This window comes from Canis lupus, chromosome 15, assembly GCF_011100685.1.
Source record: "Canis lupus familiaris isolate Mischka breed German Shepherd chromosome 15, alternate assembly UU_Cfam_GSD_1.0, whole genome shotgun sequence".
NCBI lineage: Eukaryota > Metazoa > Chordata > Mammalia > Carnivora > Canidae > Canis > Canis lupus.
In genome coordinates, this window is record NC_049236.1 from 34480170 (window position 1) to 34505508 (window position 25339).

Consider the following 25339-nt stretch of genomic DNA (forward strand, 5'->3'; position numbering starts at 1 on the left):
CCATCTCGGAGTTAAAAGCGGAGCCTCCTTGGGTGACCGAATCAAGACAAGAAGCCAATGCAGGCCCAGGAAGGAAGCTGAGGGCCTTTGATCAGGGAATTCTGGGAAGTATCCTAAGAGTGGTTTAGAAAAGGAGGCATCTAAGGAGCCCTTGGGTGGTACAGTTGGTTAGATATCCAAGATATCTCCTCTTGGTTTTTGGCTCAGGTCGTGACCTAAGATGGTGAGATCGAGCTCCCCCCATGTAGGGCTCCTCACTCAGCACGGAGTCTGCATAGGACTCTCTTCCTCTCCCCCTGCCCACCCCTGCCCACCCACGTCCTTAAAATAAATAAATAAATCTTTAAAAAGAAGAAAAGTCGTCTAAGCTCTGGCTGGGCACATCCTCTTAGCCTGTCGACATTGTACCATGTAAGGATGAATGCAGCAGAAGGAAGGTCTGTAGAAGGACCACCCAAAGTTTGGTCCTGGGAGGGCTGCATTAGCATCACCAGGAACTTCTTGGAAATGTGCACTCCCAGGCCCTACCCAGACCAACTGAATCTGAATCTTTGGAAGTGGACAGTAGGGTAGCAAGTATCTGGGTTTTTTCCACGCTCTCCCATGATTCTTATGCAGGCTAAAGCTTGAGGGCTTTAAAGCTTTCAAACACCCATTGTCTTAAAGCCCGGGTGCCAGGCAAAGCCCATCCTTCCCTTCTAAGCATCTGAGGGCAGTACTAACCTCAATAGCATCCCAGCAGAAGATGTACAGCCGCTGCTGGCCACTCAGGTGATGCGGAGGGGTGTCATTATCTAAAAAGGCAGCCAGACCCTTTGATGCAAAGATCTCTGGAAGCAAAACTGCATTTTCTTTGTTGGGCAAAAATTGCATCTCTGTAGTTCCCACCTCTTGGTTAACATTTCTCTTTGGAACTCCAAAAGAAATCGGTTCCCTTTTCCACAAGCAGCCCTTGAAGGTATTCAAAAATAGCTAGCATGTCCTCAATTTTTTCCTCCCATGCCCATCTTTCTAGACCTGTGCTTTTTAATATAGGAGAAGAAGGTATGACATAGGGGGTAAAACAGAATTGAGTGGAGGCATTGTTCAATTTGCTGCTGGTGAAGACATTTGATTTGAAACCTTAAATAACATTAAAGGAGAACATGAGGATTTGTTTTTTAAAATGTTTATCGAAAAGGACCATACATTCGAAATGACCTTTTCAGTTAGATGACAGGAGACATAAAGATCCCATCTCTTTTTTCCCAGATCCTTACTCAAAGAGGTAAAAAAAAAAAAAAAAAATCTAACGTACCTACAAAGCCAAAAAACTTTTGGAGAAAAAAATCATATGAGATTTTGAAATGGAAAAAAGAAATTACTGAAGATCCTTTCTGCGGAGTGTCCCCGGATCATCAGATTCTGTAAGTGCGTGCATCGTGGTCAACCCTTCCTCTAGACTTCTATCCATTTGTAAATGAGTTTTGCAGATTCCTGATTGGACCATGTAGATGTGGTACTTTGAAAGAAAGGTTGTAATACTTTGCTGGTTCCCTCATTAATTTCTGAGTTAAAATCTTTGGCATATTTTTTTTTTAATTTGGATGAGAGTCACTATTGTATCTTATTTTGAAAATGACCCTTTAACAATAATTTTTCTTATAACTCACCCATCTCTCTGCCCATCTTTTGGCTTTTGAATCTACACTCCCTTCCTTCCGCCCATATTATGTAGACACAGAAGCTCCTACCATTCTAATACTGTTATCACTGTAAATTCTGGAATGGAGCTGCCTTTGCTCAAAATCTAGAACCCCAATCAAGCTGCTGACATTTCTGGGCCTCAGGTCCTTCATGTGTAAACTGAGGAGACCTCACAGGGTGTGTGATGAATAAGTGAGTTACATAAACAGAGCATTTAGAAAAATGTGTGGGGCATTTTTTTTTTTAAGTCTGTTAATTTTATCACCTTTACACTGCAAGGACAGAGATCAGTTCTCTCTCCCTCTGGCACTTCTTAAGGATCCGAGAACCATAGTCCCTTCTCTGTTGCTTCTGTTAATGAAAACAACATTCTAATTTAGGACTCTTTTGGTATCGCTAGTTTCTCATTTTCTCCTCTGCCAGGATATTATCAAGGAAGGATTTATATCACATTTTTTACCTGAAGGCACTCAGTTTTGTTTTATTTATTTATTTTTAACAGAATGAATTGATCAAATCACCACTCATAATTGCCCTTCAGGTGGATCAGATACATTTACTGCATTTATGTATTTGGAAATTCAGATTGTAGAACACCCCCACCCCCCAACCCTCAGCCCCAAAGCCTCCACTCCAGCTGAGGAGAAACATCAGTTGGCACCGTAGGGGTGGAAAGACCATGCCCACCTTTTAGGTGTAAGACAAGGGATCCCACCTGAATGATCCCTTTGGAGAAACGGGGAAAAGGAGTTTGTTTTAGTTTCCTTAATCTGCTTCTGGACCACAAAACTCCTCTTGTGGAATTGAGCCATTAGATTTTAAGTTTCCAGTGAAGGTAGTTCCTGGAATCCTTTCCAAGTCCCTCCCAGTTAGATCAGTCAGGATGGACTTGAATTTTTTTGCTGTCACAAACAACCCCCAAATTCCAATGCCTTAACCCACAAAGGTTTATTTCTCGTTCATGCTGCATGGTTTGCCAGTGGACCCTGCTCCAGGACACAGGCTAACAGAAGGTTCTCCAGGCTCACCAGCAAAATGAAAAGAACATGGAAAATCGTAACGTGGCTTTTAAATATTTTTGCCCCAAAGTGACTAACATCACATCTGCTCACCTTTCACAGACACACCTAATTGCACGGTGGGGCACCCATGTGCCCAGAATGAGGGGCACCATAGTGCTTTACCCCACCCCTTACGGCTTCCACGCCTTGACTGCATTATCACACCTTGACTCTGTTCTAATTTGTTAGCTTCTCCGCCAGCATTTGGAACAGGATGTAAGTCCATTTCACTTGGCTTTGCTTCTAACTTAACAACATTCCTAATATTATCTGAAACCTGTGGGGAGGAATGAAGTTCCTTAACCTTACCAATTAGCTTTTTTTCAACCCCAAGCTTGCTTGAAACAGGCGCCTTTGGCATTGCCAGAGTAAGCTTTGTTTTTTCCTTCCAAGTTCCCCCTCACCCAGCCCCCGCCTGGGTCTAATTGTAAAAATGCATCTGCATGTTTTAAAAGCTCATTATGTAAATGTATCAGAGTCCATATCTATCAACAGATAATTAAGAAGACTATATACATATTTATGAGTTTGCTTAATATTGCTTTAATGAGGAGGTTTGCTAGAAATACCAAAGCAAAGAGGCAAGAAGAAAAATGATCCTAACAAAGATGGGCACAAGTTTGGAGCATTTCTTGGTAATCCTGAGATCCCTCAGAACACTCAAAGGGCACCTCAGATTTCCTGGTAGCTAACCATAAATGGTAGGGGAAGCTGGGGAGACGAGTAGACAATGTCACTCGGCTTTCTGAAAATAGGCTATACTTTTTTTTTGTTTGTTTCAAATAACAGCTATTCAAGGAGCCAGTGTCTCATGTTTCCACCACTTGCAAAAGCAAGGTCGCTGTGGGATGTGGTCTGAAAGTGTGACATGCAGCCCCCAGCTGATTCACAGACTGCAAAGACAGAGCCACTGCTCCAGCCCATATGTTTTCCTCAGGGTGCCTGGGTGACTCAGTGGGTCAAGCGTCGGCCTTCGGCTCAGGTCATGAGCCCAGGGTGCTGGATGGAGCCCTGAGTCGGGCTCCCTGCTCCATGGGAAGTCTGCTTGTCCCTCTCCCTCTCTGCCTCTCCCCTACTCCCATCCATACACTCACTTCTCATGTTCTCTCTCTCTTTCTCAAATAAATAAAATCTCTTAAAAATAATTTTTTTTTTTTTTTTTTTTTTTTAAAGAGGAGCTTCCCAGGAGAGGAGGAAAACCTATATGTATCCCTCTAGCAGGCAAAGCCCCCCAGGTCCATGGCTTAGTGAGGAGAAGGTGCTTTTGCAGAGACATGAGTAACCTTGCCACAGGCAGATGAAGCCTAGTGCAAGGACACAGGTGAGGTAAGTGGAGCTTCGGCTAGAATTTACCCAGGCCCCTTTGTGTGGCACACAGTCTACACAGCCACAGAGGCAGTCCTGTCCAGAAAACTCCATGGGAGCGACTGTCACCAAAAGCTGGCCTAAGTCTAAGAACAGAGGCCCCTTCTTCATTCTATCAACAAACATGTCCCTTTGATTTATGCAAATGGTGGCTCAACCCCACCTTTTGAGCTTCTCTGCTCTACTTCTCCTCACTGTCAACACACATTCCATTGGCCAGAACACAGTCATCTGGCTCCACCAAATTACAAAGAAAGCTGGGAAATGGAGTCTTACTAGGTGACTAGAAGGAAAAGGAAAAAGTGTTCTTTTTTTTTTTTTTTTTAAAGTGTTCTTGAGCACAGAGCACCATCTCTGCTGTCCCCCATCTGTTCATCCGTGTCACACCATGTCCCTCATGCAGAGAGCGCAGACCTCATCCCAAGTGAGACAACCCAAAGACCACCCAACGACCACAGCCAGCCTGAGGGCTAGGATCTCGGTGATGTGGTGCAGTCCTCGTCAGGTGCAGATGTGCCTCCCTGTGATCTGGTGACCTGTGAACTAGAAGACAAGTCATCTTCTTGCACCACTCCCTACACATCAGTGGAGTAGGAACAAGATATCCAGAATTAAACCTGCCATTCAACAAAGGAAGGAATGGAAGAAGCAGTCCTTGCCCTGAGCGATTCTGAAGTTTCTTGATTCAATCTAATTCTGGTTTCTGGGCTCACTGCCTTGTCTGTCACTCTCTCAGGCATGTCTGAACGAGATGCTGACAAGTACACTCTTCTTGGAGGCCCCACAGCCTCAGGACCTGGATTCCTCCCGGAGCAAGTTTAGAGGCTGAGATTATTTTACAACTTCAGCAAGACTTTTTTTCTTTTAAATTCAGATTTGTAATTTCTTTGGCTTGAATGTGGTAGATCTTGTGTTCCATTTGTGTTTGGTCAGTACTGTGTGTCAGGGCTTATATCCACATCCATGCCTAGATATAACTCCAAAAGATGATTTATGTCTTTGTTTCCTTACACCCCCCAATTGGTCTCTTTCTCTCTCTTTCTCTCACTCCTCGCCTCCCCCCACCCCTTAGAGAATGTCACAAATCACATCTTTCCACATTCCATTGGCCAGAACTCATTCACATGCCCACTTCACTACAATGGAGGCTAGAAAATAAGGTCTCCTTGTGTGTTTGAAAAGAAAGAGAAATGGGGTTTAAATCCGCATCATGATTTCTTCCTCATCTTGTCTGGGAGTTGGTTATATCCTGGTTGGCAGCCTCCACTCAATGCACATATTTAGAGCAAAGTAGGACATCTCCAGAAGAAGAGGGTATTGTTTCTAGAAGAAAACAGGATAAGAAGTAGAAAAATGGATGATTCCAGCCTAGATAGAGGTTAAGTATTTGGGGGGCCAGGTAAACCTAGAATGAAATCTCAGCTTCAACATTTACCAGCCTCGGCTCCCTGGGCCTCAGTTGCCTCATCTGTAAAATAGAGGTAATAACCGTACTTCCTTCAAGATAGTTGTAAACTTAGACAACGTTTGTCACACACTTGGCATAATACCATGATATTGTAGAAGGTACAAGCCTCAGGCCAGATACCCAGCGGTACAAGAAATGTAACTTAAATTTCCTGTGTCTGATCTTCATGTCTTATTAAATCTCCCTTTCCTCTGATAACAGAAACTTAATCTCAGTCAATTCATCGGCTCTCCCAGGATCTTTGTAAGTTCCAGGGAGCTAATGTGGATCCAAAAATGGCAGGGGTGAGAGTGTAGGCACTTGCCCTTCCATATTGTTCCTCATCTATGGTGGCATCTACTTTGCATATTATTCAGTCTTTGTTCTATTTGGGTCACAGCTGTGCCCTTGCTTGTTCCCAATCACCGAGCATCTGGAGATCTGCCAACTCTGGGTTACTCCACAGTGCACCAGAAACACTATTGTCCAGGTCATTCCAGGACCCCAGACACCTCTATGAGGTTGCCTTGGGTTTGTCTGTCTTGACTCATTGCACCTTCTTTTCTCATACTTATCGGCTTAGGGACTTCTGGAGTCTTTCCACCCCCTGGCAAAGAAGCTCAGGTACTTTTTGTTCTTGGTTCTCCGATCCTATCTGGAAGTTTCATCATTTGGCATCAACAAACTCCCTTCTTCCCATGACTCTATTCAGAAGAAAGGCCCTAGTAGTCTCTAAGACTAAGATGTCCAAAATAGTAGCCACTAGCCACATTTGGTCATTCAAATTTAAATTGGTAAAGTCTGCTAAATTAATTATACTAGTCACATCTCAAGTGCTTAGGAGCCATATGTGCCTCGTGGGTACCATTTTGGAGAGCACAGTTTTTACTATAGAACACTTCCATCATTCCAGAAAGTTCTATCAAATGACAGTGGTCTAGGATCTCTTTGTTGTCTGGCCTTCCCATCCTCCTCATCTCAGAATCTTTATCTGGCCTGGTGGAGAAGCCCAGCTCTTACAAGATCTTTCAATCTTAGAACAAACCTCCTTCATGTCTAGGCCTACGTCATGAAACTCAAAAGCCAGAACTGACTCTCTTATTCTCTATGTTTAATGGAGTCATCTCTTCTCTGAAGCCTAGAGATTGGGTTGACCTTGTTACCAATAAAGTGACCAACTGTTTAAGTTTGCCAGGACTGACAGGACTACTGGGACATGAAGTTTCAGTCTGAAAGCCAGGAAAGTCCCAGACATTCCAGGAGAAGTTGGTCACCTTAGTTATAGAGAACCTTGGCTACCACGGGCTGTGAGGAAAAACATCAGTCTCTATATCTCAAAAGTTACTTTAATTCTTAAGCTAAAATTAATCTAACTCCAAAGTTAGACTTGGATATTATATTTCCTCCTCTCTTTCTAGAAGCATTCTTTGTCCCCATAGTCCGACCCCTTTCCCCTCCCTCGTCCCACGAATTCCCTGGATTTAATTGATTCTGCCTAGTATTTATAAGATGTAGATCTCCAGATCACCTTTCCCCTTTGCCACCCGCTAGGGGAACTGTTTGAGAGTCTGATATTTCACCCCCTTTTCAAGGGAAAACTATTGATCCTGAGGTCATTTGAAGAGTGAGCCACATAAAAGACTTCTGCAGGGCAAACTACGAGGGCCAGCTCCAAAAAACCCCTTTAAGCATTAAACTCAGACCCTCAGTGGATTGTTAATAGCTACCTCTTGGCCCATTTCTAACTCAATAGTGACAGTTTCAAACACAGAAGCTATTGTAGAGCTCAGCTGTAGGAGAACTGCTGTCACTCACCCGCCGACTGCCTTGCCCCTTCCATCCTCTCCCTGACATGTGCCTGCCCTGGCTTATTAGTTTGTGTGAACTGCCTAAAAATACCTTGATAGCAGCAGCTCAGAGGGTTAAAGGAGAAAAAGGAGCCATTTGGTAAGAAGACAAATGTTGTTCTTTCTCTTGATTACTCCCCTCAGTGAAATTCAGACCCATGGAGACACTGGCATAAGTTCTGTCGGAGATTCTGACCCATTAACATGATTTGTGCTGTTCTCTGCTCCTGGAAAGCCTCTCTTCCCCCATTAGCCTTAACCTATAAGGTCCAGTGCAAGTACAACCCCATCCAGGAAGCTGTTCATGATTCACACTGACCAAATCATGTGTCTCAATTGCCAGTATGACAGATTGGAAGCATAAAGGCTTATTATATAACCTTATATAACCAGACTTGAAAGGAGGATACCAAAAAAATGCCTTTTTAACAAACACTTCAGGTACTTAAAAAACAAACATTCTATTGCTATAGAAGTCACACGCTATACAAGTCACCCATTTAGAGTGTGCAATTTGGTAGCTTTTAGCATATTCCCAGTTGTACATCACCACAGCCACCACAATTTCAGAGCACCGTTATCATTCCGCAAGGACACTCTGGCCTTTAGTTCACACCCGCCTATGCCCATTGCCCCTGCCCAGCCCTGGGCAGGCACTCGTCCATCTCTGTGTCTGCAGGCTTACCCACTCGGGACATTTTGGAGAAATGGAATCACACAGTATGTGGTCCTTTGGGACTGGCTTCTTTCACTTAGCATCATGTTCTCAAATTTTGTCCATGTCGTAGTGTGTATGCCGCTGCATTTCTTTTTATGCCTGAGTAAGCTTCCATGATATGGATATGCCACATTTTATTTTCCCATCCATCAAAGCATGGATGTTTGGGCTGTCCTACCACTTAACACTATTGCCTCATATAAACAACACTACTGTGAACATTTGGGTACAAGTTTTGAATAGACGTAGGTCTTCATTTCTCTTGGGGATAGGCCTCGCAATGCAATTGCTGGGCCACATGGTCATTCCATGTCTGACTTCCTTTTTTTAAAATATTTTTTTATTGGAGTTCAATTTGCCAACATATAGTATAACACCCAGTGCTCATCCCATCCTTGTCTGACTTCCTGAGGGACCGTCACACCATTTCCCACAGCAGCTGCACCATTTTGCATTCCCACCTGCAGAGTATGAGGGCTCAGATCTCTCTACATCCTCGCCGACACTTGCAATTACCTGCTTTTTAAAAATTCTAGCCATCCTAGTGGATGTGAAGTGGTATCTCATTTTCATTTTGATTTGACTGGTGCAGGTGCTTCTCATGTTCACTAAGGTTTGGAAACCTTTGATACGCCTCCCTGCAGCAGGGGCTGGAGTTCACTGTCGATGGCCCCTTCTAGATGGGAAGCTCCCAGCAGTTCTGGACCACATTACATGGCTGCCTGGCTTCCTCTCAGTGATTGCCCCGGGCCTGGCACATTGTAGGTGCTCATAAATAAAAGCTAATAACTACTGAAGCCTTGCTCTGTGTCAGGCATAGGTCACACAAATTAATTCATTTCATTGTCGCAACAACCCCATGAGGTTGGCACTATCATTACCACCATTTTACAGAAGAGTTAAATAAGTTGCCCTTACGTGAACCAGGTCACACGATGTCAAACTGGTCTGCCTGCCTCCTGCAATACATAGCTACTGTGTAAGTATGAAGTAATTCATCCTTTAATGAATTTGAAACTCTGAAGAAAGGAGGAGATAGCAGGCTGCAGACGCTGGGCTCACTCTACCATCCATTCGACTGAATGGCTGTCTTTCAGAAAGAACTGGAAATCTGAGCTGCCTTGCTCCTGAGTGACATCGAGACACTTTGCAAAACCTCGATTCCCAGTGAAGGACATAGTAAATTTCACAGGCATGCCTTTTTTAAAAAACCCAGTAGGCACTAATCTTGATGTCACCAAGCCCACGAGGAAGTATTTATGGTGGAAAAAAGGAAATAGAGATTCATTCTGGTAGAGACTCAGGAAAAATGCATGTATTCCAGGGATGCGGTAGCAGTGAGGTTGAAAGGTAGAAAGAGGTCTTTATACCTCTGAATTGAGCTATTTTGTATCATATGTCTCCTCTTGAGAGTAAACATGCTGAAGATCGGCTTCTAACCACCAACATAATTTTCTGCCTCCTGTGCAAAGTAAACCCTTCAACATATCTTACCAAGCAGGGCTGCCGAGCACTGGTATCACAACTTCCACAAATTAGAAAAAGTTGCTCCTTCAGTCTGGGCCAGGTGCATGGGTCGGTAAGCTGAGCATGGGCTGGACTGCAGCCCACATCAGCCCACTTGGCCAGGCATCATTGCGCAGTGTCCAACCTAAACAACTATATATGGTAGCCCCTACTACCAAGCACCTTACATTCCAGAGAGTAGGTAACTCTCTGTATACTAGAGTCTAACCCTGGTGAACATGCGAATCTTGGTGATTAAGGAGATACTTACTATAAATCAAATCATAAATTGTTAAAATCTCTTAGCTCTTTATAATCCAGATGAAAGAAACAACCATAGGAGCCAGCAACAAATGACTGATAGAGCTTTGTCTGACATAACAGAATATAAAGCCAACTAAACCCAGACATACAGAATCCAAGCCAATGCCATCCTTCAAAGCCAAGCTCATTCATCTTGACTTTGGTGCCTTATCCAGGAAGCCAGAGTGCCCTTGGAGTCCTGAAAGAGAGAATATGGCACCAGCAGAGAACTGAAGGTTTGCAGCTCAGGATGGCAGGCAAGCTGCTTACCACGGAGCCAGACCAACTTCCAGCAACACATCATGCTTCTCAGGCCTTGATGGAGCCATCTAGGGCACAGGCTTTGTGAGGTAGCCCCACAGAGGTCCTGGCCAATGGCCACTACCACCACCACCACCAAATAATGTCTTCCTCAAAGCACTCCAGAAAGTTGGCCACAGGGAGTGGGAGAGGGTGAGAAGCTGTATGAGGTACCCAAGCATCTGTCAGAGGAAATGATGACAAGGAACAACACCAACTGCTCTTTGCGTCTCTCCAAATGCCCAAGCCTACTGGTACACAACTTTGAAGAATGTGGCATGGTGGCGGAATAGCAGTATTCAGAGAGAGAGAAAGACAATGCCTGGACAGAGACCATGTGCTACTATGTGCAGCACATAAGCAAAGCACAAATCTAATAACATTACCAATTATTAATTTAAAAAATGAATAGTTTATTATTATAGGTTGTTAAGCCTGTGCTATGCTCTTTACTCCTCTTATCTCACTTGCATTATTAAGGCACGCAATAGTCTTCAGAGGTGAGCGTTAGTCATGTAAGCTTCTCATGGGTGAGGACACTGAAGCACAGAGAGGGTATATAATTTTCCCAAGATCACACAGCCTGTAAACAGTGGAGCCTGGATATGGAGCCCTGCAGTCTCATGAAACTCAAGCTCTTGGCTGCAGTCCTATTTTGCTTCTCCAATGACCAGATAGTTATTTGATGATGTGAAGCCATAGTGGGTCTTTGGAGCCACTACCATGCATAGTAGGCATGCTGTCCATCCAATCATCGCTCCATCCCTCCATCTGTACATACATACATTCATATGTACTTACACATCTTTCCAAGGAATATTTATTGTGCTCTGCTCTTTGTATACATTGCTGTATTTAATGTTACTAACAACTCCAGTTTGCTGGGACCACAACATGGTTCCTACCCATGGCAGATGGTTTCCCAGAATGGCTGCGATATCTTTTAACCATCACATTGTTTCCAATGAGATTCCGTCAACCTTCTCATATATAGGTGGACCCTGCTTACCCTCAGCTTGAATCTGGGCGGTCAGTGATGCTTGCTCTGCTCAGTAGACGTATTCTGAGATTTCAAAGCCCAAGGTTTAAGAGGATTGGCAGCTTTCACGTTTCTTACTTCTTAGTGGCCATGTAATTAGCCTGGCCACCCGACACGGCCATGTTGTGAGGAAGCCCAAGTGAGCCACGTGAGGAGAGCATGGCCACATGGAGGAGCACTAAGGCACCAGACTTCTGGGGAGAGTCTTTGGAGCTTTCAGTCTCTTTTAGTCAGGGTTTTCTGAGAAATGGAACTGATGGCATATGCGTGTGTGTGTACACAGTTTGTATATACACACAAACATATAAGAAAAATTGATTTACGGAAATGGTTCACATGATGATGGAGCCTAGCAAGTCCAAATCTGCAGGGTGGGCCCGCAGACTAGAGATCCAGGGAAATGCAGATGTTGCAGTTCAAGTTCAGACACCATATGGTGGACAATGCCTTCTCGCATGGAGGAGGTCCACATGTTGTTTTATTCAGAACTTCAACTGATTGGATGAGGCCAACCCGCATTATAGAGGGCGATCTGCTTTACTCAAAGTCCACTGATTGGAATGTTGATCTCACCCAAAAACACATTCACAGAAACAGCAGAACAATGTTTCACCAAATATCTAGGTGCCAAAGTTCAGCCAAGTTCACAGATTAGATTAACCTTCACAGAGAGCAGTTGAGTGAGCCTTACTGATATCATGTGGAACATAAGAACTAACTAAATTCCTGATTCACAGAATCACGAGAAATAACAAATCCTTGGTTACAAGCCACTGAATCTGAGGGCTGTTTGTTATGCAGAAAACCGCCCCCACAGAACTTCTAATTTAGCGGCCTTCAAAAACAAGTAAATAAACACACACAAGTACTATTATATGTTTAATACACATTAAAATGGAAAGAACAGAATTGTTCCATCACTGCATGTATGAAACACCTGCCAGGTAAAACGCCCCTAGTAGTGTCAGGACACTGACATCAGAGTCTCCCTTTTCTAGCCTCTGGTTTGAGCTTGAACTGATAACCAGGCAAATCACTGCACTCTCTGGACCTTGGCTTCTCCATCTGTGAAATGGGCCTGATAGCACTCATCCTCCCTGCCTTGTAGGCTTTTGCAAGGCAAGAAACAAAAGTGCTATGATTGCTGAAAAGTCCTTGGCAAACTACATCACAGCCAGATAAATGTTCCCTTGTGCTAAAATGCAAAATTGCTTTATAATTTATTGCTGAAATGGAAACATCTGGCCCAGGAAACTTGAAGGAAGCAAGCAACCTTTCTGACCAAAGCAATTTCATCTAATAGCTGGTCTCTGGAGTCTCTTGCTTCAGCTCTGATTTGTCCATTGCTCTGAGTTTTATTTTGAAATATGTTGGGCTTGCTTTTTTGGCACGTCTGTTTTTCTATTTTTACTTTTGATGGGAATAGAGCAAGAAAACCTCATAAATGATAAATATCCATTGTTGGGCATTCTGGCTGAGGTATAGAGGATAGAAATCTCTCCACGAATCTATTCACCCATAAACCTTTAATTCTAGTTACAGGGCAAACTGGAGTGAGCCAGCATTGTATAGATTTTTATTAGCAACCTCCACAAGCTGCAATTAGTCTACAGATGAATGTGACTTCCACCTGGGTTATGAAACAGCAAAGCCAGGAGTCAAATCCAGCTATGTCTTGTCCCTGTTTCAAAACTCCCTAGTGATTCCTCCATGGCCCCTGTATAAAAAACCAGCTCTTTGGCACAGCACTGAGGTCCTCCGTGATCTGACTGTTGCTTACCTTTCTCACCCCTCATATCCTTGGGCTTCATGATGTGTTAAAGGCCTTTACATAAGCTCTTTCCTTCTACTGAGTACAATGTCCCCCTTCTATCTTTGCTTCACCAATTCCTTCAGCCTCTCATGTCTAACTTCAGATGAGCTCTCTTTGAAACATCTCGAAAACAGCAAGACTGGGTTTGGTGTCCCTCATCTGTGACCACTCAGCACCTTACCTCTAAGTGGCAAATTAAGATTTCCAGGAAGTCAAAGGCACAACTCATAAAACAAATCCTGAGCCTATTTCAAAGATTTATTTACCTTATTTACAGGGGAACCAGCAGGGTGATAAAGCTGGATAAAAGGGGTATATGAGAAACCCATTATTACGCACCCAGTGAAAGACAGAATGCTGACCTAAGAGTGGTAATTTAGAGACAAAACAAAATGTAAGATAATGGATAATGTCCTGTAGGTGATAAGATCATAACCCTTAGGAGATGGCTTTTCCAGTGGACGGAAATCATCTATGTCTCTACCAGACAAAAATCATTTTGCAACTTAGCAATTTCCTGCAAATTAAGATCTAATTTTTCAAAGTCTAGACCCTAAGCAGTCGTAATAGCCAAATTAAGGGTATCAGGTGGCCTTTGGGCCAGCCTATTGGACAATGCTTTAGTATGACATTGAAAGGCATGCAGTCGTTTTTCTGGATGATTCTTTTTTTTTCTTTTTTTAACCACTAGTATTAACACTCTCTATTGTAGCTACTGATCATCTTGTCCAAAATTCCCAGCAATTGAAAGTTTCTTAGGGGCCAGGAATATGTTTTGTTCACTCTTGTAGCCTCCAATCTTAGCTCAGTACCTAGGAAGTGGTAGGCACTCAGATGATTGTCATTGGATGAATTAAAAGCTTTTCTCTTGGAAGTTAAAGTGCCTCCACCCAGGAGCTTTTCAATTTCTCATCGATCAGGTTACAGGTGACAAGAAATCTGTGTAGTGACCCCAGGTCACAGCCCAGATGCCTCGCCCACCCCAGCCAGCCTCCCCGCGACCCCAGTGGCCCCAGCCCCTTAAGCAAGGAGGCCTGACTGTCACAAGGATGGTCAGCGGCAGAAGGCTGAGTGAAAGAAGCTCGCCTCCTTCCCCTACAGTCTCCATTCCAGAATCAGGTGGTCTCCCTGGAACCACTCCCACCCAAGGTGGTTTCTCCCTGCCGGCCCCTGCCAGCAGGTTGGGCTGGAAAGCACAACCTCTCTAGCTGGCTGCCTCACTTCTTGGTGCTGCTCTAGAGAGCACAGGGGCTCATTCTATTCCTGGAGTCAGCTCCCCAGGGGCAGTTGTGGGATGGTAGGCACAGAGCTCGTCTTTGGCAAAGATGTAGAGGGCAGCCAGGTTTTCTCACAGATAATGAGCCCACATAATCCAAATCAAGGCTGATTTATGCACTTAGTACTTGTTGCCAGCATGGATACACTGCCCTGTTTGTGGCTTGTTTTTATTAGCACAGGAGGCAGGTGAGGCTCACTCAACTAGATGGGGGAGGCGCGGAGGCAGGCCTGATTTTCAGGCCAGATTTGGGGTCAGGAAAGGTCTGGCAAAGGGAGATTTGAAACAGTGTGAGTGAGAGGGGCTTTATCACTTCCCATCACACCTGTGTCAATCTTGTGGGGACCTTGGAAAGATTTCAGAGAAACAGGGAGTTCCTGGGTTTGGACAAAAATAAAATAAAACACAGGCAAGAGTGTGAGATTCCTTTGGCAAAGGGTGGGCTCCCCTGAGCCCCTCCCTGGGCGCTGGTGGAAGGTGGTTTGGGTACGTGAGAGAAAATAAAGAACAACACAGCAACAAAGGCTTCGCATGTTCTTAGGAGCAGGGTGGATCCCTGAAAATGTAGGAAGTGGGTGCAGTTTGCCCTTAGAGTTCCCAGTTTCTTATTTCCGGGCCTCCTCCCTCCATGGGGGACCCCTACCACCACCGCCCTACTTTCCTCTCCCGCTTCCAAAATGCTGCTGTGAACCATTTACTCCTTTATTGCAAACTGAAAGCTAGGTGCTCTCTCTCTCTTCCTTGGAATGGTATTCACACTTCAGCCTTTTCTCTTTGAAAAAGTAATACAGTGGCCATATAATTTGTCATCCATCCAGAAATATTTTTAGCGCTCTTTAAAATTACACCAGAACAACAGGAACAAACCAGAACTGTCCCAGAAGAATCCTGGGCAAACCAGACCTAAGGCAGGTCATCTTAGAAATGCAGGGCCTTGTCTTCTGTTGGAGGATTTGTGGGCATTCCTGGGCAGGTGTAGAGGGGTTTCTGATTCTTTCCAAAGGGGAGGGGAATAGGAGGAAGGGGATGGGAGCAGGGATGTATTGGAATGTTCCCAGTTGCCTAACAAAGTATCCAGCTATGATTGGCTTAAATTAAAGAGATTTTTGTTTAAGATTTTTATTTATTTAAGAGAGAGAGAGAGTGAGAGCGAGCACACATGCATGCAAGTAGGGGGAGCAGCAGGCAGAGGGAAGAGGGAGAAGCAGACTCCCCACTGAGCAGGCAGCCGATGTGGGGCTTGATCCCAGGGCCCTGAGATCATGACCTGAGCCAAAGGCAGATGCTTAGCTGACTGAGCCACCCAGGCGCCCTAAGAGATTTATTTTTCTCACATAACCACCACCCTGGTCCAGAGGGAGGTGGTTCCAAGCAGGATCAGTGGCTGTACCGTGTCAGGACTTCTCTGAGAATCTCTTGGCACCCTCCCTCATTATTGCAAGAGGGCTGCCAAGGCTCCCTACATCATGTTTCAACAAAAACACAAGGAAACGTAGGAAGAAGGAGATGCAGCTTTTCTGCTTGTCCTTTCTTTCCTCACAAAATTTTATCTGCCCAGGATTACCCCAGCAAAGTTCCCCTCCGGTTTAATTTACTGATACTGGGTTATATGGCATTGCCAGCCTTGCAAGAGAAGCTGTGAGAGTGAGAACCTGCATTTTCTGCCTCTGTGGTAAATCCAGGTTTTGCACATTATTGGTAATTTTAGTAGTAAATATATTATTAGTAATTACTAAAATTAATGTTATGAAATTAAAATTAGTATTATTAGTAGTGATTATCACTTACTCCTTACTCCCAAATCCTTATAGGTTCTGTGTGATTTCTTTCTTCTTTCCTTTGTCCACTTGCCCCCTCAGCCACTGTATATCGGCACAAAAGGGCTTATTTCTATGTCTTGATTGGCCCAAACTGTGTCTTGCCTCAGGACCTTGGCGCTTGCTGTTTCCTCTGCCTGGAATGCTCCTGTCCCAGCTCCTCTCTTTTCAAATTTTAACTCAAAGAAGCTTTCCCTGGCCACACTAATTAAAGCACCCCTCTTCTTTTCTGTAACAGCACCCTAATGATTTCCCTCCCCAGGTTTAACACTGACATTATTGTCTTACTTGTACGAGTATGTCTCTCCTCTAGCCCCTGCCTCCCTGAGATCAGAGGCTTTGTTCTTGATTTATCCCCTTTTGGCTAGAACAACGCCCAACACGTAGTAGTTGCTCAATAAATTTGCTAAATGCTTAAGTGGTTTTAAGAACTAAGGCCTACATCCAAGTCTGAGCTGCTCAGTGCCCTGTGGTCGTATAACCACCTCGGAGCACAGCTAGAAAACACTGGTCTGGTCTAACCTCCATGTTTTAAACATGAACATGGGGCCAAGAATTTTCCCCCTTTGAGATAGTAGAGTGAATTGGTAACCAAGGTGAGGCAAGAACATGAGCATCAGAGACTAAATATTCCAGGTACAAGCCAGATTGCCTTTGAGTAGGCCTTCGAGCTACCCTACCTCAGTGTCCACACTTGTAAAAATAGGAGTTAGGCCACTTCCCTCACCGAGTGAGTTTGGGGTTGACATGAGAACAGGCAGGCAAGAGAGTCTAGCGTGGGACCTAACTGACAGGGGTGCTCAGGGAAAGATAGCTTCCAGGTGCCTGGGTGCCTCAGTGGTCGAGTATCTGCCTTTAGTTCAGAGTGTGATCTCAGGGTCCTGAGATGGAGTTCCACTTCGGGTTCCCTGCAGGGAGCCTGCTTCTCCTTCTGCCTGTGTCTCTGCCTCTCTCTGTGTGTCTCTCTCATGAATAAAAAAAAGGGGGGGGGGGGGATAATGCATGACAAGCTCCCCACAGAGTTCTTGACCTAAACCTGGGTTCAGTAAGGTCAGCGATTTACATCAGTGTAGACAATTCTAGACGAGATTTCAAAGCCAAAGAATGAGAGATAGGGGTATAGTTCCCAAAGGTGGGTAATTTTGCTTTCTCTGCTCATCCTTTTCCCTTTTGCAGGTGAGAAGCCAAGTAAGATCCAGCCTGTCCTCAGCCTTTATGCCCACCCCATTTCAAGATGACCTCGGGCTACAGAGTTAGAAACTTGGTCTTGCCCGGAGTCCAGACGTTTCCATGTCAGCCAGCAGAAACGGACCATGAGAACACCCTACGGCCTGTATTTGCTGCCTGTTTCTCCGGATGCCAGCGAAGAAGGCCTTCTAGTAATGGGATCAGTAACCCGAGCAAGAGCACTGAAAAGGCAAGTCTGAATTTATCCCCGCCTGTCATGTTCCAGGGAACACTGAAAGCCCGGTAATGGGAAGCGCTGCCTTCTCACAAGTCCCCGGCCCACCCCTGCTAGGTGCTATTATTAGCACTGATATTAATAAGTGCTCCTGACACGCAGGAGAAGTTCAGAGTGCTGAAGAGCTGCAAAGCGTGCCAACACCTCAACGGCCTGCCTCTGGCGGCCCGCAGGCCCGGGGCACACGAGCCGAGGCCCAGATGGCAGAAAACCCGGGCCTCGGGAGGGATCACTGCAGAGGGATTTTCCAGGGAGCGAAGGAGAGACAAGGCTTGGCCCCTGCTGTCTGGTCACCAATCTCGTTCGGAGAGCTATTCTCGGAAAATCATTGAAGAGATGATAAAAGATAAGAACAGTCCGCTCTGAATGTCACCCCTACTGTCCTGGAGCCTTGGGGGAAGAGGGTGAGCCGTGTCCAGCCTTGCAGCTAACTAAGGTCAAGCTGGGACAGAAACTGTTCCCCAGAGGCTGCTCCTTCTTTCTTGTACATTATTATTATTATTTTTTTTTTTTTAAGATTTATTTATTTATTTTAGAGAGCAGTGGAGAGAGAGAGACAGTGAGAATACTCAGACTCTGCCCTGAGCATGGAGCTAGATGCGCGGCCCTAAGAGCGAGACCTGAGCCGAAATCAAGACTTAGCACCTTAGCCCCCTGAGCCACCCAGGCACCCCTCTCTCTTACTCATAGGAACACAGCTTTCTGAGTTAGCAAGGAATTCTTAGAAATAAGATCCTCGAGCAAGAGCTAGTAGCCACCATGCGTCCTAGACTCCATGACAATGAGTGTGGTCACCTGGCTGAGCTCTGGCCCACGGCTGGGAGCAGAAACCCTGTGGACAGCTTCCAAATCACATTTTTATTTTTGTATGGAAGCACCACACTTGCATTTTTTTTCCTCCCTCCTCCTGTCACTGGCTGGGGTATGGCACCAACGAGAGCACTGGTCTTGGACCAGAGAAGGAAGCCACACGTTGACAATGGTAGACCTCTGTGGCAGCATCTGGTTCCAGCAGCCCTAGACCTCTCATCTTCCCTTGGTCCGCTGGATGGAAGAAAAACTTTTACCCTATTTAGGCCGTGATATTTTAAAGCCTCTTTCTTACAGTAGCTTATCCCATACCGCATTCACAGGCCCTGGCTTTGGACTCAGGTAAATGTTTATAGACGTGCCCTCAACCTTGCCCCCCTCTCTCTCCCTTGCTCACTGGGCTCCAGCCAAACTGCCTGCTTTTCTCTTCTGGGAGCTCATTAACTTCTTTGTCATCTCAGAACCTCTTCCTCTTGTATGAGTTTGCTGGGGCTGCTGTAAAAAGTATCACGGGCTGGGTGGCTTAAGCAGAAATTCACTGGCTAATCGCTCGGGAGGCTGGAATTCCAAAATGAAGGTGTTGGCAGAGTTGGTTCTTTCTGAGGCTGTGATGGAAGAATCTGTTCCATACCCTCTCCTTGGCTTGTAGATGGCTTTCTTCTCCCCATGCCTCTTCATATTGTCCTCCTTCTAGGTGTGCCTCTGTCTGAATTTCCTGTTTATAAGGATACCAGTCATATTGTTTTAGGGCCCACTCCAATGACCTCATTTTTACTTAACTACCTCTGGAAAGACTATCTTTCTCCAAAGAAGATCACATTCTGACGTACTATGAGTTGGGACATGTGAATGGGGATGGGAGAGACACAACTCAGACCATAACAACTCCCCCTTAGAATATAAACTTGCTTTACTTGATACATAGAAATATTCAGTCCTTACTGAATGAAATCAGTATATAAATATTCATAATTTCTATTACATAATCAATTAGAAATATTTAACCAGCATATCTATGCTTCTATACAGTTGACATTAATTGATATTTACTTGATAGTTAATAATTCATAAAAATAATATTCTGGAATTATGGAAAGATCCCAAAATGCAATTCAAATAATTGGAGAAAGATTACAGTAAGTTCAGTATGATTTTAATGTTGATTTTATTTTATTAACATAAAATTTGGTCATTCATAGATGGGATTTATAATAATCACCAAATATCAAGAATGTTTGTTTTTACTCTAGTCTAAAATAACTTGAGGGTTTGTTTTAGTAATGTGCCCAAAATAGGATTTCAATAAAATGAGAATAAAAACAGATAAAGTGGGATTAAGCAAAAATAAAAAATAAAGCAAATGTTCTGGCCATCAGAGAGTCACTATAATTGCTCTACTAGAGCATAAAATTTATATTTAAAATTTTGTGCAACATGGCAGCAGATACAAACATCATTGGAAACAATGGATTTGGAATAATTTTTCAAGAGAAAGAAGTTTTTTTACCTTGTAGAAAACGCAGAGAACTTTCCAGAGGGTGCAATCTGTAGGGCACAGTTGCCCATTGGATCATTCAGTGTCTTCCCCAACAGTTTCACCAAGAATTCAGAATTTAAGCTCTTTTTCTTGTACCCAGCATTATAAAAGTCAGGCAACAATATTAAAAGACAATTTAGTGACAGTAGTCTTTGAGGTGTGTGGTATAGATATGAAAGCTTCCACGCAAGAGCACTGAGAATATATAGATGAATAAATAGATACCACATCTCTTCAATTCCCTCCTTAAATCTCATCTCCTTTTCACTGGGCTCTTTGCAGGAATGGGTTCAAGTGCAGTGGTTAAAGGAGTCACACATCTGGGTTTGAACACCACCACTTCTGAGAGCCATGTGATGTCAGGTCAGTTACTTACGTATAAAATGAGGGTGATTATAATGCTTATTTCAAACGTTTGTGGTGAGGATTAAATTGTGGAGGCTGAGAAAAATCAAGGCCATTCCACCTCAAGTTTAGCATTAGCACAAGTACAGCCATCTAAGGCCCCTGTGAATAAGAGCTGAACTTTATGGGAAAAACTGCACAATGTCCTCAATGTCCTCGGCAGGTAATTCCATATCAGAAAGACAACAGAGCCCACTTCCATGGTAGAAAGTCCCATATTAGAATGAGAACAGAGCTCAATGCCCTTGAAAGCCCCACATCAGAATGTAAACAGAACTTGAGAAATTCCTCCATCCCTTCTGAAAATCCCCTAGACCAGCCTATAAAAAACCCAGCTGTAACCCACTTCGGGTCCAAGTCCCTGCTCCGCTGAGTCGGGTATACTTGGACCCAAGCTCGAGCTTGCTAATAAACCCTCATGCGCTTGCATCGGTGTCGGCTCCTTGGTGGTTTCTCGGATTCGCAATCTTGGGCACAACATTTGGGGGCTCATCCGGGATCCAAGAGACCTCCAGGACCCCATCCAGAGGATTTCACGCGTGGTGAGTGCACTCAACTTTTTCCACCTTTTGTGCGCATATTCTCTGAGAGCTCTAAATTGTACTTTTTTACCTGTAGGAATTCCAATCTGTATTGGGTCAGCATTGGCTTAGGTGCACACGCTGGTGGGCCATTGACCGGGGGTCTTGAGGAGACGTCCCTTGCCCGGGCCTGGAGGACGGGGTCCTCATCTGTAAGGAGGACGGGGGTCCTCATCTGTAAGGAGGGCTGGCTGTCAGCCCTTCGGATTACTTTCTGTCCGGTCTCTGTGGCCGCACTGGAAAGTTTGTCTGTGTTACTATGGCCTAGTTAACTGTTTGTGCGTTTGTTTGTGTTACTGTGTCTTTGTTATCTGTTATAACTGTTTACATAAGGAGAGGGAAATTTCAAACTTACTGCATGTCAGAATGGCCAACCTTTGGCGTGGGATGGCCCTGAGAAGGAACTTTCCACCTACCTATTATCTTACAGGTTAAGGCCGTGATCTTCAGGGACAAACTGGATGGCCACCCTGACCAGGTGCCCAACATCCTGTTCTGGCAGGACGTGATCGAGAATTCCCCTCCTTGGCTAAAACCATTTTTACCCCCCAAAGTGCACAACTTGGCTGAAGGTAAGGATAGACTCCGGGTCCACCGCTAGACTCTAGGCGCAGGTCTCCAGGCTGCCGCGCGCAAGCCTGCCCATCTGGCTGAGGTATGGTTATGTAAGACAGGGTAAGGACGAGAGTCCAGCAGCCTTCTTAGAGAGAATACTAGGAGAGAAGAGCTTGTAGGACTTACAGTAGCAGAAAGAGTCTAGCAACAAACCAAACTAAGTGACCGGCAGACCTGAAACCTAGCCAAGATCCTGCTGGCCACAACCATGGATGACCCACAGGAAAGACGGAGGCACCTCAAGAAGCTGGCTTCAGGGACAGGTAAGGAGGATGGCCCTGGTCCCCGTCGGGAGCGCCCTAAGCTGAACAAAAACCAATCTGCTTATTACAAAGAAGAGGGCCACTGGGTAAAAGACCAGTTACTTAGGTAACTAAGTCTTAGTTACTTAGGTCTTAAAAAAAGACCTAAGGCCCCTGCCAAGATCTTGGAGATGGAGGACATGGACGACTAGGGGAGTCGGGGTTTGGCACCCCTCCCCAAGCCCAGGGTAACTCTGAGTGGAGGAGCAACCTGTTGAATTCCTAGTGGACACTGGGGCACAACATTCGGTTTATGGTTTTCCTCCACCTATTATCCCCAATTTAAAACCTCTTCACCTTTGAATAGATGGACCCTGAGAAAGGCACCAATGGCCAGCTCACCTGGACTCAACTACCACAAGGATTCAAAAATTCACCGACCATCTTCAATGAGGCCTTACACGAAGACTTGGGTGAGTTCCATTCCAAGCATCCTCATTTGATATCCTGTTGGCGGTGGAGGACCAGGACACATGCCTGCGAAGCACCAGGGACTTGCTCCAAACCATAGAGGCTCTAGGATACTGGGCCTCAGCTAAAAAAGCCCAGATCTGCAGAGCAGAGGATCCCACAACCGCAAACTGTCCGCCAGGATGGACAGAGGCATTTCCCAACAAACATGAAACAGCACAGACCGTGACCAAGAAACTGCTGGAAGACATCTTACCGAGGTATGGTTTTCCTGTTAAGATTGGATCAGACAACGGCCCAGGATTCGTCTCTAAGGTAACACGGGGAGTGGCACTAGTACTTGGGGCAGATTGGAAATTACATTGTGCATACAGGCCCCAGAGCTCAGGACAGGTAGAGAGGATGAACAGAACATTAAAGGAGACCTTAACTAAATTAGCCCTGGAGACTGGTGGGGACTGGGCGACTCTCCTCCCCTTCGCCCTGTATAGGGTGAGGAACTCCCCATATAAGATGGGACTGACTCCCTACGAGATCATGTACGGTTTTCCTCCACCTATTATCCCCAATTTAAAACCCGAGGTGCTTGCTGAAGTTGATCACCAACTCCTTTTCTCCCTCCAAATGTTAAAATGAACCCATGAGCAAGTGTGGCCTAAGCTGAGGGCCCTCTATGAGACTGGGCCACCCCCGGGCCCCCATCAATACCGGCCGAGTGACTGGGTGTATGTGCGGAGATACCAACACCAGACACCTCAACCTCTCTGGAAGGGACCCTACATCATGATCCTGACCACTCACACCGCTCTCAAGGTCGACAGGATTACTCCCTGGGTCCACTACACCCACATCTGACCAGCTGAGCCATTCTCAAGGACTTTATTCCAGAATGGAAAGGCCAACCAGACAAGGACAACCCCCTAAAGCTAAGACTGTGCCGTTCTCACTTACCCCACTAATGTTGCTTCCCCGTTAGCCATTTAAAAATGTGCACCCAATTCAGCCTTGCCTTAAAAGTAAGGGTTGGGATCCCTGGATGGCGCAGCGGTTTGGCGCCTGCCTTTGGCCCGGGGCGCGATCCTGGAGACCCGGGATCGAATCCCACGTCAGGCTTCCTGCATGGAGCCTGCTCCTCCCTCTACCTGTGTTTCTGCCTCTCTGTCTCTCTCTGTATGACTATCATGAATAAATAAATAAAATCTTTAAAAAAAATAAATAAATAAAAGTAAGGGTTAAAAAGATGGGAGCATCTTTCTTTTTTTTTTTTAAAGATTTATTTATTTATTCATGATAGACAGAGAGAGAGAGAAAGGCAGAGACACAGGAGGAGGGAGAAGCAGGCTCCATGCTGGGAGCCCGACGCGGGACTCGATCCTGGGACTCTAGGATTGTGCCCTGGGCCAAAGGCAGGCACCAAACCGCTGAGCCACTCAGGGATCCCCAAAATGGGAGCATCTTAACTGTAGAGAGGCTTTTGCAAGCAAGGGGGGGTTATGTGTTGCCCCAAATGAGGAGTAATGCTTCTTTACTGACCACTCAGGAATAGTCCGGGAATCTATGGCAAAAGTCAGAAAAGGTTTGGCTAGATGTAAACGGGAGCGAGAACAGCAACAAGATTGGTTTGAATCATGATTTAATCATTCCCACTGGCTCACTCTGAGACCAGCCTGGACCCATGATTGGGTCCTTCCTTAGGTTCCTCTGAGAGGGGGAAATGTGGAGGCCAGGAAAAATTAAGGCCATCCCACCTAAAGTTTAGCATTAGCACAAGTACATTCATCTTGGGCCCCTGTGAATAAGAGCTGAACTTTATGGGAAAAACTGCACAATGTCCTCAATGTCCTCGGCAGGTAATTCCATATCAGAAAGACAACAGAGCCCACTTCCATGGTAGAAAGTCCCATATTAGAATGAGAACAGAGCTCAATGCCCTTGAAAGCCCCACATCAGAATATAAACAGAACTTGAGAAATTCCTCCACCCCTTCTGAAAATCCCCTAGACCAGCCTATAAAAAACCCAGCTGTAACCCACTTCGGGTCCAAGTCCCTGCTCCGCTGAGTCGGGTATACTTGGACCCAAGCTCGAGCTTGCTAATAAACCCTCATGCGCTTGCATCGGTGTCAGCTCCTTGGTGGTTTCTTGGATTCGCAATCTTGGTCACAACAAAATAATGTCCATGGCACTCTTTATACAGTCCCTGGGACATGGTAAGCACTCAGTAATGTTAGCAGTTAGTAGTAGTAGCATATGCTTGGATCACAGGTATGTTTATCTACTTTGGGAACCACATGGGTCCGTGGTAGAGATCACATTCCCATATGAAAATCAAAGTGTTCAAATGGTATTTCTGCTAAGATGGAAGGCTGCTTAGTGGAAGGCTTCATGTGTATAGGAAAGGTACAGAAGACTCTGTTCTGGTTTCACTGGAAGAGCTTCATCTCTGATAGAAAACAGATGAATCACTGACTTCTACCTCTGAAACTAATTATACATTATATGTTAATTAATTGAATTTAAATTAAAAAAAACAAAGAAACAAAACAGTATGCTAAATCCATTGGCAATCTTCTAACAGCAATACCCTCATTGTAATCCCTTGTTTTATTTCTTGACATTAATTCACCAGATTAAATAGAAAACAGACTTTAATTTATCCAACTCTAAACAAACAAACAAACAAAAAACCCTTTGTATAGATAACCCATCTATTATAAAGTTGAGAATTTGACTTACCTTTGTCCCGGATTCCTGGGAGGGAGACTCAAAGTCCTTGGAATTCTCCATGTAATAGGAATGTCTTTGTTACTCATGAGCCTCTTGGATCACACCTGAGTTTGAACTGAAAGATAAGATGACTCAGAATGGGAGTTGGTCACCAGAAAGATCAACTGTATGATTAGAAGGTTGGGGCTGTGAGTCAGTCCAGCCTCTGGGGAGAGGAGGAAAGCTAGGGATTGAGTTTAATCACATGGCCAATGATTCAATCAATTGTGCCTATATAATGAAACCCTAATAAAAACTCTGACATGGATCCTT

General features: G+C 44.9%; 2 long non-coding RNA genes across 12 annotated transcripts in view; both read left to right on the top strand.

The window, feature by feature from the left end:
* Positions 1-17590, top strand: part of LOC100687178 — a 108962-nt gene extending 91372 nt beyond the window's left edge. For 9 of the 10 annotated variants that reach the window (XR_005370545.1, XR_005370547.1, XR_005370548.1 and 6 more), the window contains 2 exons: positions 1252-1406; positions 17355-17590. This is a non-coding gene — a long non-coding RNA (uncharacterized LOC100687178). Of the gene's footprint in view, positions 1-1251; positions 1407-2807; positions 2964-3536; positions 3793-17354 lie in introns of those variants that run through there. The other variant, XR_005370536.1, reaches the window with a different exon arrangement.
* Positions 17591-20270: 2680 nt separating this feature from the next.
* On the top strand, positions 20271-22604 carry LOC111090039. 2 transcript variants are annotated; one of them, XR_005370550.1, is made up of 3 exons: positions 20271-20350; positions 21404-21851; positions 22198-22604. It is a non-coding gene; the product is annotated as an uncharacterized LOC111090039 (long non-coding RNA). The 2 variants fall into 2 exon arrangements; XR_005370549.1 differs by lacking the exon at positions 20271-20350 and adding an exon at positions 20772-20934.
* The last annotated feature ends 2735 nt before the right edge of the window (positions 22605-25339 follow it).